Genomic DNA, 13863 nt, shown 5'->3' on the forward strand with positions numbered 1-13863 from the left:
AGTTCACCCTAGATCACCTGATTACATTTTTGCTGTAATTGGGTCAAGGTCAGAGGTCAAGTTTTTTCTGAAAATTATGTGAATGCAATAACTTGAGAACAATCTGAAGTAGGATGTTCAAATTCACACCATTGATGCATCTACTAAAAAAGCTCAGATGAGTTTGAATCTCAGTGACCTTCACCTTAAAGTAAAGGTCAAAGGAAGATTATGGGCATGGACAACAGGACCTATGTGTTATCTCAGTGTTTCAATATTTGGAGAGTGACACATTTGTGAGACGGACAAACATCCGCCCGGGGCAGGGTTTGCTGTGCCCGGCACCGTTTGTTATTATAGTAATTATTATTTGTTTAGTTTAACATCTAAACGGGCACCTTGGATTAGTGGAACAGACCTAATTTTGCTGCCACAGTAGTTTTACTAAATCAGCTTAAGAAAGCAGAACAACTGACTCGATAGGTGAATTTTTGTTGACTGAAGTGGAAGAAGCATCCTATAACAGAACATCTTAAGAAATGACTGAGAGGTAGAGCCTGACCGATTTATTGGCGAGCCGCTGTTATAGCAGCTGATCAGTGACCGTGAAAAAAGTCAAGAAGACACATCAGAAACACACTCGGCAGCTTTCCTGTTGACAGCACTTGTTTGGAATACCACAAACTCAATAATCAGCTAAATTGTTTAACATTTATGGAAACGCATTTGCTTGCTTTCATAAAGCGAGCTAGACAAAATTATTGACACCGCTTTTTCTTGATTCACCTGGCTGCGTCCAAGTGTTAAACAGCAACTTTGTTTCTGCAGGTTGAACAAAGATGTAAAGGGTTATTTGTGAGTTAAATAAGTGCTGACAGACATATTTTACCTCCAAGTAAACAAGCTTTACTCTTAAGGTGGACCCATTATGTTTTCCTTATTTTTTTAATCATTTGTATACACCCTTAAAATGGAAGCTGCTCGTATTAAACACGGCCGAAGTTTTGAATAATGAGGTCAGCTTATGTACGAGTATCATTGTGAGCCAAAAACTCTATTTTTCTACTCCTAGATCTGTGTGATGTCTTTACTTCGGTCTTGATGTGAGCACAGCAGCTCCACCCCATTTGCTGTTCACACTGTCTGTGTAGGAGGGGCAGCCAATCAGAATAAAAGGGAAGGCGGCCTCAGAGAAAAGGAGCTAATAAGTGTAATAGGTCCACTTTAAGGTAACTGTCTTCAGGATGAAGTTTTATATTAGGCATGCAGACATGAGAGTGGTATGAATCTTCTCTTCTACACCTTTGCATGAAAGTAGGTGTCACATTGCTCAAAATATTCATTTAAATAACAAAGCCTTTGAATGGCATCGAAGGTAAAGTTAGGACCAGTCAGCAAAGGACAAAGGAGGCACAAAATAAAGGAGACAAAAATGTACAGTTTTCAGTCTAAATATACTCTGCAAGCTTGAGTTTATCTGCAGGCTCGTTGAGTGCATCTCGAGATAGAGATGGTTGGCTGTATGAAAGTAGCATAAAATCCTAAGTGCAAACTTCAGACAAACAAACCAAAAGAATCTGAACTCTGTGAAACAACAGGAAGGTGGTCCAACTTTCAGTCGGCTCTTCCTCCAGTTAAACTAATAAACTAACCGGTGTTGGTCTCCACAGAGTGACCCACTGGTCAGAAACCTCTCAATAAAACTTATCCAAGGCTTTCAGCCTTCGCTCAGATAAGGACAAATGTAGTTTGACTTCCACAACTGCTTTTTCCTAACATTCAAAATGTTAAAACGAGAGTGGCTGATGCCTGAAATGAACTCCCACCACAGTGACCCTCACACAGCCTTGTTTTCCTGTTACTGCTATTTTTGTATATTTTCTTAAGCTGTGGCGCCCTTCGGTTGTCTGATAAGGGTTTGCAACATTGGGATCCCATTTTAGATACAGTAAAAGTTTTGGGTTCTTTTGCTCTTTCGCAGCCTAACGTCACACACCCGCACCAGCTCAGCACTTCTGCCTTCTTCGAACTCCGGTTCTGAATGCTCCATCTATGTGCTGCCTGCTCTCACTTAGCATTCAGAAAAGCAGGCCTGTAGATGTACATGATGTGAATGACATGGCCTTTAGCGATCACTGTGGCGGTATATAAATGAGTGGATTGTATATCAGCTCACAGCATGTGCTACTGGTGTTCTAAGGTCCAGTGTCCCAGTGAAGGTTCAAATTGAAATGTTGCCTGTGTTTGAACCTAAGGAGAGCAGGTAGATAGAAAGTCAGCTTTTCTGCTGACAGATGGATTTCACTCAAAACAGATCGTCATCTGTTGCATTTCTTTGCTACCTCTTTCAATAAGCGCTTACTCGCTCTCTCTTTCACAAACACACACACACACACACACACACTTAAAGAGCTGCACTCAAAGGTGAACATGCACCCATGCTAACTGACTGTAAAAGACGGTGAACACGACACGCACTCGAACACGTGCACACTTGTGCCCACTTCTTTTCCCTCACCAGCAGTTTTTTGCCAATGATGCACTTGTGTTTTTGTCTCTCAATGCTGTGCAGGACATATGACATAAAAAAAAAGAAAAAAAAGTAATCAGTTATATTTTTTTAAATCTGCAGTCTCCATAGTAAGACCTGGGCTAGCCAGGTGCTTAGAAGTCAATAGATTTTTTTTTCATTCATCCATTTAGAAAGTTTCATGTCTTAAAAAAAAGAAACATAAATGCACATATTGCTCAGCTCAGTTGTACCTTGGTGTGCCTAGAACCCATAGCCTTATTTTGGGACAATATCAGGGGTTTTAACCTGAATACAGGATGTTCAATGAGTTTTATCGTCTACCCCATCATATCCACAGTTGGTTTTACGATGTGCGTACGAAGGTGCACATCCTCCGCAGGATGTGCTATGTCAGTGTTTCAGCTAGTTGTGATTCTTTATTTATTCCCCTTTTTGGATGACAGTTGGTTCTAATGCATCCCCAGTTTAAACAAACAAACAAACAAAAATAAACCCTACCTGTTGTGCTGATGCTTCAGAGTCTACGGAAAACGTTGAATTTGATCTAATTTGACTGAATTAAAGCTCCTTATAGGGAGCTTCCAGCAGATAGCGACTTAGCCGTGTACGTCTGAGTATTTCATGTGGAACAAAATGAAGAAAAGTTTAAATCATAGTTGATCTCACCAGAGTCCCAAGATAAGTACCTTTACCCTCATACATGCACATCACCATGCAGTAAAAACGCACCAGATCTCAGTGCTTTGAGCAGAAATGTGTCTTTTTCAGGATACACTGTTGCCAGGGCCGCTGCCTTATATAAAGACAAGTAGTGTTATACATACATTACCTTAACTAATATCTCTCTGTGGTATGAATCACCACCTGTTTGTTTTTTTTGCTCTTTTTCTATTTGTTCTTCTCTTTGAAGCTGATCCATTGTACTTTGAATAAATGCATTGTATTTAGTACAAATACTGATGATGTTTTGGGGAAATCACAAATAAAAAGCTGTACATAATGACGCAAAACAGCCCCCGTGTTCCTCTTTTATTGTGTGTCTGTGAAGCAGTGCTGTAGATTGAACAGGGAAGAAAACGTGTGTTATTTCGCACTCGCATTGCTCTAAACCTGGAGGAGATATTTGGCACAGTGTTTGTGAGAGTTAAAGAAAAAAATCCAACAGCAGTGGGACTTTCGAGAAGGAATGCACCCATTCCTTTAATAATCCACAAACACAGTGTGAGCATTTTTGTGAGGACGTTGCTTTGGCAGAAAGTTATTCCAATAAATGATGTTCACACTCGAGTCTGTGGGGAATGCTGAGAAATGGGCACAATTTTTCCTGGAGAGTCACATTCAGAAAAATCACGTTTCGGCGCACCGCATTTAAAATTCCTTTTACCTCAATTACATTTTTGGATTTTGTGAAACTATTTGCAAAACCCAGAATCAAAATGCCATTTTGTTTATATTGCAGTGTACAATGGAAATTTACGGCATATATGTATGCTCCTTTAGGTTAAATGCTTACTGTATTTGCCAAAGACCCTCACACTTTTCATTTATTTTTAATAATCCACTTAATTACACTCACTTGTATTCACAGTGAAGTAAACTTTAATGTTTAAACACGTACAACCCCTGGCAAAAATGATCAACTCACCACACTTGACATGAAACTATTTTTGTTTAACAGCTGACCATTCTAGCTTTGTGAAATATACCTCAGCGGCTGGGAGGAGGCACCGGGGCAGGCCCGGGACACTCTGGAGAGATTACGTCTCTCAGCTGGCCTGGGAACGCCTCGGCGTTGCTCCGGATAAGGTGGAGGGAGGCGGCTGTGGAGAGGGAGGTCTGGGTTTCTCTGCTCAGGCTGCTGCCCCCACGACCCAGATAAGTGGAAGAAGATGGATGGATGGTGTATGTTTTTCTTGTTCAAGTGGAGAAAAAATCAGGGAATCACCTTGTAATCTGAATTTCTAAAACAAATATCTCTGCAAATCTAAATATGCAGAACAGTCTGGAATTAAAAGAGTGTTTGCACACCTGACTGACCGGAGCACGGACACAAGCAGACAGCCGGTGCTTGAAACAAAGATGGGAAATTTTGTCTGGTGCTGATCCAAAACTCCTTCTTGCAAAGCTGTTCTGTCTGCTGCTGGTTGAGAAATTTGGAGCAGCTTGATGGAGAATATTGTTTTTCATTAGTGAAGTCCAGGCGATGATGATTATATAATTTTATCCGCTACTTGATGTGGAAAGAAATCTCATTAATTAATTAAAAAAATTTTTTAATTTGTTTGACGTATGGTTAATGAAGCCAGAGTATTCAGCTACTCTGATTCAGTTATTCAGTTATTTCTTGGTCAGATAACATCACAGCTGTTATCAAGAAGGCTCAGCAGCGACTTCACTTCCTGAGGGTCCTCAGGAAGAACAACTTGGACTCAAACCTGCTGCTGACCTTCTACCGCTCATCCATTGAGAGCCTGCTGACCTACTGTATCACAGTATGGTACGGCAGCTGCACTGAGGCAGACAGGGTCAGGCTTCAGAGGGTAGTCAAGACAGCACAAAGAATCGTTGGCTGCCCTCTCCCCTCCCTGATGGACATCTACACCTCCCGCTGCATCAGCAGAGCAGGAACATCATCAAGGACAGCTCACACCCTGGCTTTGACCTGTTTGACCTGCTGCCCTCTGGCAGGCGCTACAGGTGCATCAAAGCCAGAACAAACAGACTCAAGAACAGTTTCTTCGCCAGAGCAATCACCACCCTGAACTCACACACTCACCCACCGTAACTGTGCAACACCCACATCTCTGTGCAATATTAGATTATTCATACTGAACAATATCTAACATTCCTATATTGGTAATATCCAGTATTCATTCACTAGTGCAATATTCATCATCTTCATTTTTATATGTATGCACTTATTTACTTTTCTTACAATGTACAGATGCACCAATGAATGTATGTATATATTTTTATACATTCTATTTTTTGTATATTTTATACATTGTTTATTTTCTGTATATTTCTTGATTATACTAGACTATAATATTTTTATTTTTTATTTTAGAGAATTTGATTTTCTATTGCATGGCACTGAACAGGAGTGGCCCTCCTATCTCATTGTACATCCTGTATAATGACAATAAAAGGCATTCTATTCTATTCTATTCTTCTATTATTGTGGCCAGGTGTTGTGCACTTCTTTGGTCAGTAGAGGGCGCTGAGATGCTATTGAAGTTATCAAAGTGGGTCTGTGTTCATGACTCTTTTAAAGTCACAAACTTGAGAACTGTTTCTCAAACATTTTACCTTTTTTTTTTGAAATGATTATTTAATTTCATGTATTTCAGCTACTTACTTTTTTTTTCTATGAATTTTCTACATCCTCTCAGCTTTTCTTTCATGGTCACTTTAACGTCTACAGCCCTCTAAAAATCCATCAAATGAAACAATCTGATAAATGACCGACTCAGTGAGAAGCTGTCTCCCACTTTCTTGATGTTCATTAGTGAGAAGCATGTTTTTATCAAGCACAGCTGCATCTCTTTGTCAGCTGTGATTGGAAACCAAACTGCTGCTGCTTCAGTCTCACAAATGTCCAGTTTCATGTTTTTATTTATATTTTAACCATCTCCGTGTTAGACTTTCAGCAGCAAAGCAGCATTCCTTGTGTTCGAACTGTTCTCCCTGCCTTTGCCTTATCTAATGATAAGACAGCAGCTGTGGCATGATGAAAGGAAGGAGGGGAGTAGATGTAAAGAACAAGATAGATCAGGGTGTTTGTGGCTCAGGAGATAGACCAGGTCATCTACTAATCGGAAAGGTTGGTAGTTCGATCCCGGGCTGCTCCAGCCTGCGTGCCAAAGTATCCTTGGGCAAGATACAGATACTGTTCCCAATGCATTCACCGGAGTGTGAATGTGTGCGTGACTGTTAGATGTAGAAAGTGTGTGTATGAATAGGAGAATCAGACACGCTGAGCTGTGAGTGCTGCATGAGAACCAGTCAGTTCACCATCGGGTTTAACTAATCTCGAGGTTCTCTTTGATCACAAATATATTTTCCCTTCTTATGACAAACTCCAGCCGGCCAGGAGGATGAAAAAATTATATGCCGGCCCCTGTGTGACCAAGGTAAGGGTGAGCAGATGACAGGATGCTTGGCCTGTCTGTGATGAGAGTCTGTCAGTAGGACAGTCTCACTCCATGTGACCCTGCTGGAAGAGAACTGGCCAACACTGACTGAAAGTTAAGGTTTTTCTAATGAGTGACTCTTTCAGTATCTTTAACCTGAATCACTCAAATAAAAAAAAAAAAAAGCTTTTATGACACCTATCAGCATATCTGGTCTTTTTCTTTTGTTTGTGTTAATGACACAGTTCCCCGCGGCTGGATGATCGTGTTCTCAGCCCTGAAATAAACTACAGCAAAGCCGCCACGAATACTTGCACTGTGTTGCACTCATTGCGGTTTTCATAATAACTGCTTCTCCCATATTAAGTTCTCCTCTGACCGCTAACCAGATGCTAATAGCTCACTCTGCAGTGTGTTGATTGACTATTATCTCACTGGCTTTCATGGCTCATATGATAGTTACAGTTATGGATGAGTCGGAGAAGCCAGGCGTCTCAAGTGTTTCTACAGTCGCATTCCTGCATAATTACTGCACACAGCCGTGTTGGGAAACAGCCATGATACACAGAGACATGCAACGGCATGAACACACACACACACACAAATGTTATTGGTATCCCTGCTGAGCTTCCTTAGTCACATCCTGCTCATGGTGACGCGTTCAGATGCTCTTTACTGGAATGTCAGAGAATGTTGTAATACTGCAGTGAATCAGGGTTTAAAACAAGCATACCAGAACACTCTGAAGCTGGCACGTTTCTTGTTGGGGACTGCTTTGCAAACTGGATTATTCAGATTGTTATTTGTGGCTCTATGATGGTGCATGTAGAACCAACTTAAAATAAATTACATTCATCATAATAAAGCAACTTGTCGCTGAGTGCGCAGGGAGTCCTCGGCAGATGTTTTCAATCATTTAAAGTGGAGTTCAGGAGCAGGAAAAGCACCACGTCTGACTGTCCACACACAGAAAATGGAAATTCAGTGTATTATTGGTGACAATAAGAAAAATATTAGATATGACCATAGAATAAGACTACATTAAAAATGACATGTGAACAACAATTTGGATAATTAATTTTTTTTAAAAAAAAAGATGCATTTTGATCTGTGTGTAACAGTTTATTATGGAGCAAAAAAAAAAAAACATAAAAGGACAATATTGGCTTCATTTATCTGTCCGGCCCCAGAAGGGAGTCACCTCCAGTATTCCTTACACGTCTCGTTTTCACATTCTGCCGTGCTTTTCCCGGCGGAGGAGGAGTGTTTCAGTGAATAAGATTCTTGTTTCTCCGGCCAAACGTCCGACACGCACAGCTGTCGCAGCAGACGAATGTACAAGAGGTTGACTCCTTATTATGACTTTTGTATTTATGCCTCATGTTTCTCACAGTTACTCAGGCCAATATTTGCATGACCTTCCACTTTTCGATATTAAAGCACCACGGCCACCCAGGTTCACTTCTGCTTTGTCTGTGAACTGTAGAGATGCCATTCCTGGTGCTGCTCTACAGTTTCGGCCAGTTGGTTCATTTCAATAAATGCAAATGCGTGTTTTTAAGGTGCTGTGAAAAATACACTTTAAAACTGGATTTGCTCGTAACATTTGATTTGATTTGTATCTACTTGAAGGCAGCAGAACAAACTGAGCAGTGAAAGCCAAACTCGGCCTTTTTCTCGTTGTTAACATAAGAATTTGGAATAATGCAGCTTCAAATACAGTCCTGTGCAAAAGTCTTGAGCCATCTCATTTCTTTTTATTTTGTTTCCATTGAGCCAGACCTTCTCTAATTTTTCAGGTGGTGCTGAGCAGCAGTTCTCCAGTCCAGTCCTTGTACCTGAATGCTTTTTGTTTGTTTAACTACCTCAGAATTCATATTAACAACTGTACGTCCTCATCTGTTCCTCTGTGGGGTCACTCAGGGCTCAGTCCTTGGTCTGATTCTGTTTTGGATCATCTACTAAACAGCTTCAAAGGCATCTCCCGCCTTTGCTATGCTGACGATGCACAGCTGTACGTCTCTGTTAAACCTAACAACCTCAGCAGCCTCTCCCACTGCTTCACTGCCATTACTCATCGGATGGCTTCAAATTTCCTCCATCTCAGGCAAAACTGAGGTTCTTTATAGCCACACAGTCACTTGCCCTGGTTAATGTAACTCCCTTTCATCTGTGCAGCTAGCCAGCAGTCGCACATCACCCCTGTGCTTGCTTCCCTTCACTGCTTTCCAGTGAAATTCAGAATCCATTTTAAATTCTTATTAATAACAATAATTAAGTGTCTGCATGTTTCGGTTCCGTTATGATGCTGCAGAACGGATTGGTCATCCACTGCATGTTGGTCTGATTATGAGCTTCAGCAGAGTGTTGTGAATATGAAATATGAACTCAAAGTTTTGAGGGTTGCAGGCTGGCTTTTTTGGAGTGGGGAGTGAAAAAAAAAGAAAAAAAAAAGTAAACGAAATAGAAGAAAGAGGAAGGAGGGAGAGGAAGAGTCGAAGAAGATGTGCCGGGTGAAAACAAGAGGGTGGGGTGTTTAAAACGAGAAGGATCATGGGGTTACAGAGCGAGGCTGCGGTAACATTGCTGACGCAAATGTGAAACATGGAGGGGAGGGAGGGATGGAAAGGAATCTCTGGCTGGGATCGCCAAACCTCGAGACGAGGTCAGAAAGCCACTGGCGACATGATGAACACACACGCACACACGCACACACTAGAGTCAAGGCAGTACTAATAATAACAGATCTAATGGTGGTTTAATGGGTGATAATCGCTGATGAGATTGTGATCGTTAAAACCATGTGGAGAAGTGGAGAACAGGGGCGAGCCCTCTTTCTCCTGCACTCTCGCTCTCTCTCTGTCTCTCTTACACACACACACACACACACACACACACACACACACACACACACACACACACACACACACACACACTTCAAATCAACACTTCAAAAAGCATTGTTGGTGTTGTTGTTTTTTTCTCCTGCTGGGACAGTCCTTTTGTCCTCGTTCCCGTCTCCTGTTTGTGTCTGTTCCTGTGTGTTTATGCGTAATGCATTTTTGACATTCGCCAGTGTGTTACATGGTTTATGTGTCGCCTGTTTGTGTAGCTGTGTTTGACAGTTTCACTGAACGTTCCTGTTGTGCTTGTCTCCACTGTAAATGTCACATACATGCAGTTTAACATTGCCTGTATTTTCTGATAACTGTGGTGGTTTGTGTGTCTGCAGATGCTTGCATGACCATACAAGTGTTTTCATTTTTGCACGGGTATGTTAGTAAATGCATCTGCGTGTTTTTGCGTGTGCGGCGTGCGTGCGAGTGAGACTGAAAGTCCCATCGGTATGTATGCAGGATACGTATGTGTGCGTGTGGTTGCATGCTTATGTGCGTGTATGTTCTGGCCGGTCGGAGCGTGGGAATGTGGTGCAGGATTTCTGTGGTATTTTTAATGTTTGTTATTAAATATTACCACAAGGGACCAGGACCAAACCCCAGACACTCCTCCTCTTCTCTTCCTCGTCCTTCTTTCTCTCCTCCTCCTCCTCGAATAACAACAATGAAACCAAAACGACTCACCACTTGGTTTAAATAAATCTGACACTTATGGAAACAAAATCCTGACCAAACTCTTGAAGGGGTAAAAAGTCAAAATAACCATGGTAACACAAGAAGGCAAAACTACTTAGAATTAAAACAAAACTATGAGAAAAAAAAGAAAAAGATGACAGAGTGACACCCAGCAGCAGGTGGAGACATTATTATGGGATTTGGGAACAGCAGGTCAGCTCAATCACAAGCTACTCCACAAAGCAGCATTTAACCAGTGGTTTCGGCTGATTGTGCTTCTATTCTCTTCACATCAGAAAGACTGTAAGTGCCCAGTTAATCACTCGGTTAGCCTAACTTACCTTTACCTAATTGAAAAAAAATAATAAAATATGGCTCTTCTTACAGCTCACAGCCTCCCATTATCATATCTTGACAGCTTGATCCATTTCAAATTTACTGCTGTCCAGAGGTGGGGGCAGCTGATGTGGAAGTGCCTCTTGAGTTTGTCTGCAAAACCGAGTCAGTGCTCGTAGACTCCAGTGTTAAAATGCCTACATTAGGCTCTGAAAATCCAACACGGAGGTGAACCTAAGAACAAACACTGAGTCTTCAAAATGTGGAGTCCAGAAACCTGTGGGCTATATGTGAAAGTGGCTGTATCCATCGTTTATATACAGCCTATGACTGCTTCCTTCACTCCACATGTGTGTTGAGGGGTAAGACCCATACTTTAAGCCTAACTTACAGTAAAATACTAAAACTGAGTCTAAACTTTAAGTCTTATCTCTCAAATTAACTTTAGAATTTTTTTTATTTTTGATGGTCTGAAACTTAAACTGGTTTTCCAAAAGTTAATTATGTTGTATCACTATTGTCCATGGACAAGTAACATCTGATCGGCATATGGTCCGGATACACAAATATATGACACAACTTTTGACTATCAATCCGATCACTCAATTTCCCTATTATCACCCTGACAAATCACTTATTTTCTCATTATAGAGATAAATAAAGCTTTTACAGAAAATGAAAATGCCCATAAAATTAGGGTAATTAACTTTCTAACCTTGGAAAATTATCAGCATGGATGATAGAACCTACAGTGGGGAAAATAAGTATTTGATACACTGCTGATTTTGCAAGTTTTCCCACCTACAAAGAATGGAAAGGTCAGTAACCTTTATCATAGGTACACTTCAACGGTGAGAGACAGAATAAAAAAAAAAAAGATCCAGAAAATCACACTGAATGATTTTAAAATAATTTGTTTGCATTTTATTGCATGAAATAAGTATTTGATCACCTACCAACCAGCAAGAATTCTGGCTCTCACAGACCTGTTAGTGTTTCTTTAAGAAGCCCTCCTATTCTGCACTAAATACCTGTATTAATTGCATGTGTTTGAACTCTTTACCTGTATAAAAGACACCTGTCCACACACTCAGTCAATCATACTCCAACCTCTCCACCATGCCCAAGACCAAAGAGCTGTCTAAGAACACCAGGGACAAAATTGTAGACCTGCACAAGGCTGGGATGGGCTACAGGACAACAGGCAAGCAGCTTGGTGAGAAGGTAACAACTGTTGGCGCAATTATCAGAAAATGGGAGGAACACAAGATGACTGTCAATCGTTTTCGGTCTGGGTCTCCATGCAAGATCTCACCTCGTGGGGTAAGGATGATTCTGAGAAAGGTCAGGAATGAGCCCAGAACTACAAAGATGACCATGGATTAAATCCTGCAGGGCACGCAAGGTCCCCCTGCTCTCACCTGCAAATGTCCAGGCCCGTTTGAAGTTCACCAGTGACCATCTGGATGATCCAGAGGAGGAATGGGAGAAGGTCATGTGGTCAGATGAGACCAAAATAGAACTTTTGAGTACAACCCCAAGAACACCGTCCCAACCGCGAAGCATGGGGGTGGAAACATCATACTTTGGGGGTGTTTTTCTGCAAAGGGGACAGGACGACTGCTCCGTATTGAAGGGAGGCTGGATGGGGTCATGTATTGTGAGACTTTGGCCAACAACCTCCGTCCCTCAGTTAGAGCATTGAAGATGGGTCGTGATTGGGTCTTCGAGCATGACAATGACTTTTGCTTTACATTTTGATTGAATTGTGTCTCATTTTGCATTTCATTTCAGCTGTTATGTATCTCAGTTTGACAGTTTTGTGTTACCTCTTGGTCACATTGCATCTTCTTCTAGTTTATTTTCACTTTTTTAATTCCTAAAAACGACACTATGGACAGACCCTCCAGAGGGTGAACATTTTATTAACGGTGGCTCATTTTCCAAGTTGGTTTTAACATTTTAACATTTCTAGCTCTCCTCTTCACTAAAACATTTAAAACATCTGCTACACGCTCTGTTGTTAAGAAAATAAAGTTCAAGCTTTGGGTGGAGCAGACAGATGGATGGATTCATAGCATTCAGTAAACATCTTTTTTTACTTACCAAATGCAGCCCTCATTATTTTCCCCAGCTGAGCTTATTCATCTTTAAACTCTCACACCATCAAAATGCACTTCCCACACACTGCTGTGTGTGTGTTTCAGTTTGAAGCACCATTGCTTTAATTTGCGACCGTGCTGACAGGATGGTATCTGTGTCCCTCTGGTGAAGCACAAGGTTTATTTCCTATCACGGCAGATATAGTGCAGATCAGAGGTCATATAAACAGGAATTCCAAAGTACACAACAGGAACGCCTATTTTTAGATGAATCTGACGACTTACATTTCTCTTCTGTTTTCCAGAAATGGGTGATGGAAATCTTCCAGTGACATGAGGTAACCTTTCTTTTTCTGTTCTTTCTTGTTCAATTTATTGAAAGATATACAATTTTTTTTTTTTGCCACAGCAGGGGAACTTTATGTGTTCTGGTTTCATTATAAAATATATATATATATATATATATATATATATATATATATATATATATATATATATATATATATATATATATATATAATGAAACCAGGGCCTTTAAGCTTCGTTCGCATTAGGTTCAGGATGAATCTCAGCTGTTGGATTGGTTTTACAGGTGTATACTTTTCCAGTGTTCAGTCCGCAGTGAAGACACATGTGACAAACTTTTGACAAGAGTCCCCCCACCCCATATGTCACCCGTTTCCATGTGTTCCCAGTTTTCTCCATTTCTCTGTTTGTTCCTCTCATCTCTGCCTCTGCCTCTGAGCTATCTGCCGTCTTCTTCTTTTCTTAAAGAAGCATATGAGAGCGCAATCACGGAGACTCCAAGCTTTTCCGCACAAGCAGCCAAATTTATCCTTGTGGTTTTCCGCATGTTTATTTTGGGTTTTCTTGAGGGACGACATATCTGCGGGAAAACCAAACAGCCCAGAGCGGGTGCTTTCCCTCTGGGGATCAGCGAGGCGCGGGTAAAAATAGGAAAGTCTTTTTTGGGAAATGGAATTAAAGATTAGTGAGGACCTCCCGAGGGTCCCCCCTCACTAGAAGATGGCAGAGATCATAACTCTTTTTTTTTTTTTCTTTGTTTGTTTTGTGTGTGTGTGTGTGTGTGTGTGTGTGTGTGTTTTTTTCCCCTATCTTTTCCATTCTGCAGTGAATATTGAAAATGACAATTTGGATTTTGTTTTAGACACAATCGAAAAGCACCGCTGCCATCCGCTGCTCGCCAT

The sequence above is a fragment of the Archocentrus centrarchus genome, chromosome 7 (assembly GCF_007364275.1).
Source record: "Archocentrus centrarchus isolate MPI-CPG fArcCen1 chromosome 7, fArcCen1, whole genome shotgun sequence".
Taxonomy (NCBI): domain Eukaryota; kingdom Metazoa; phylum Chordata; class Actinopteri; order Cichliformes; family Cichlidae; genus Archocentrus; species Archocentrus centrarchus.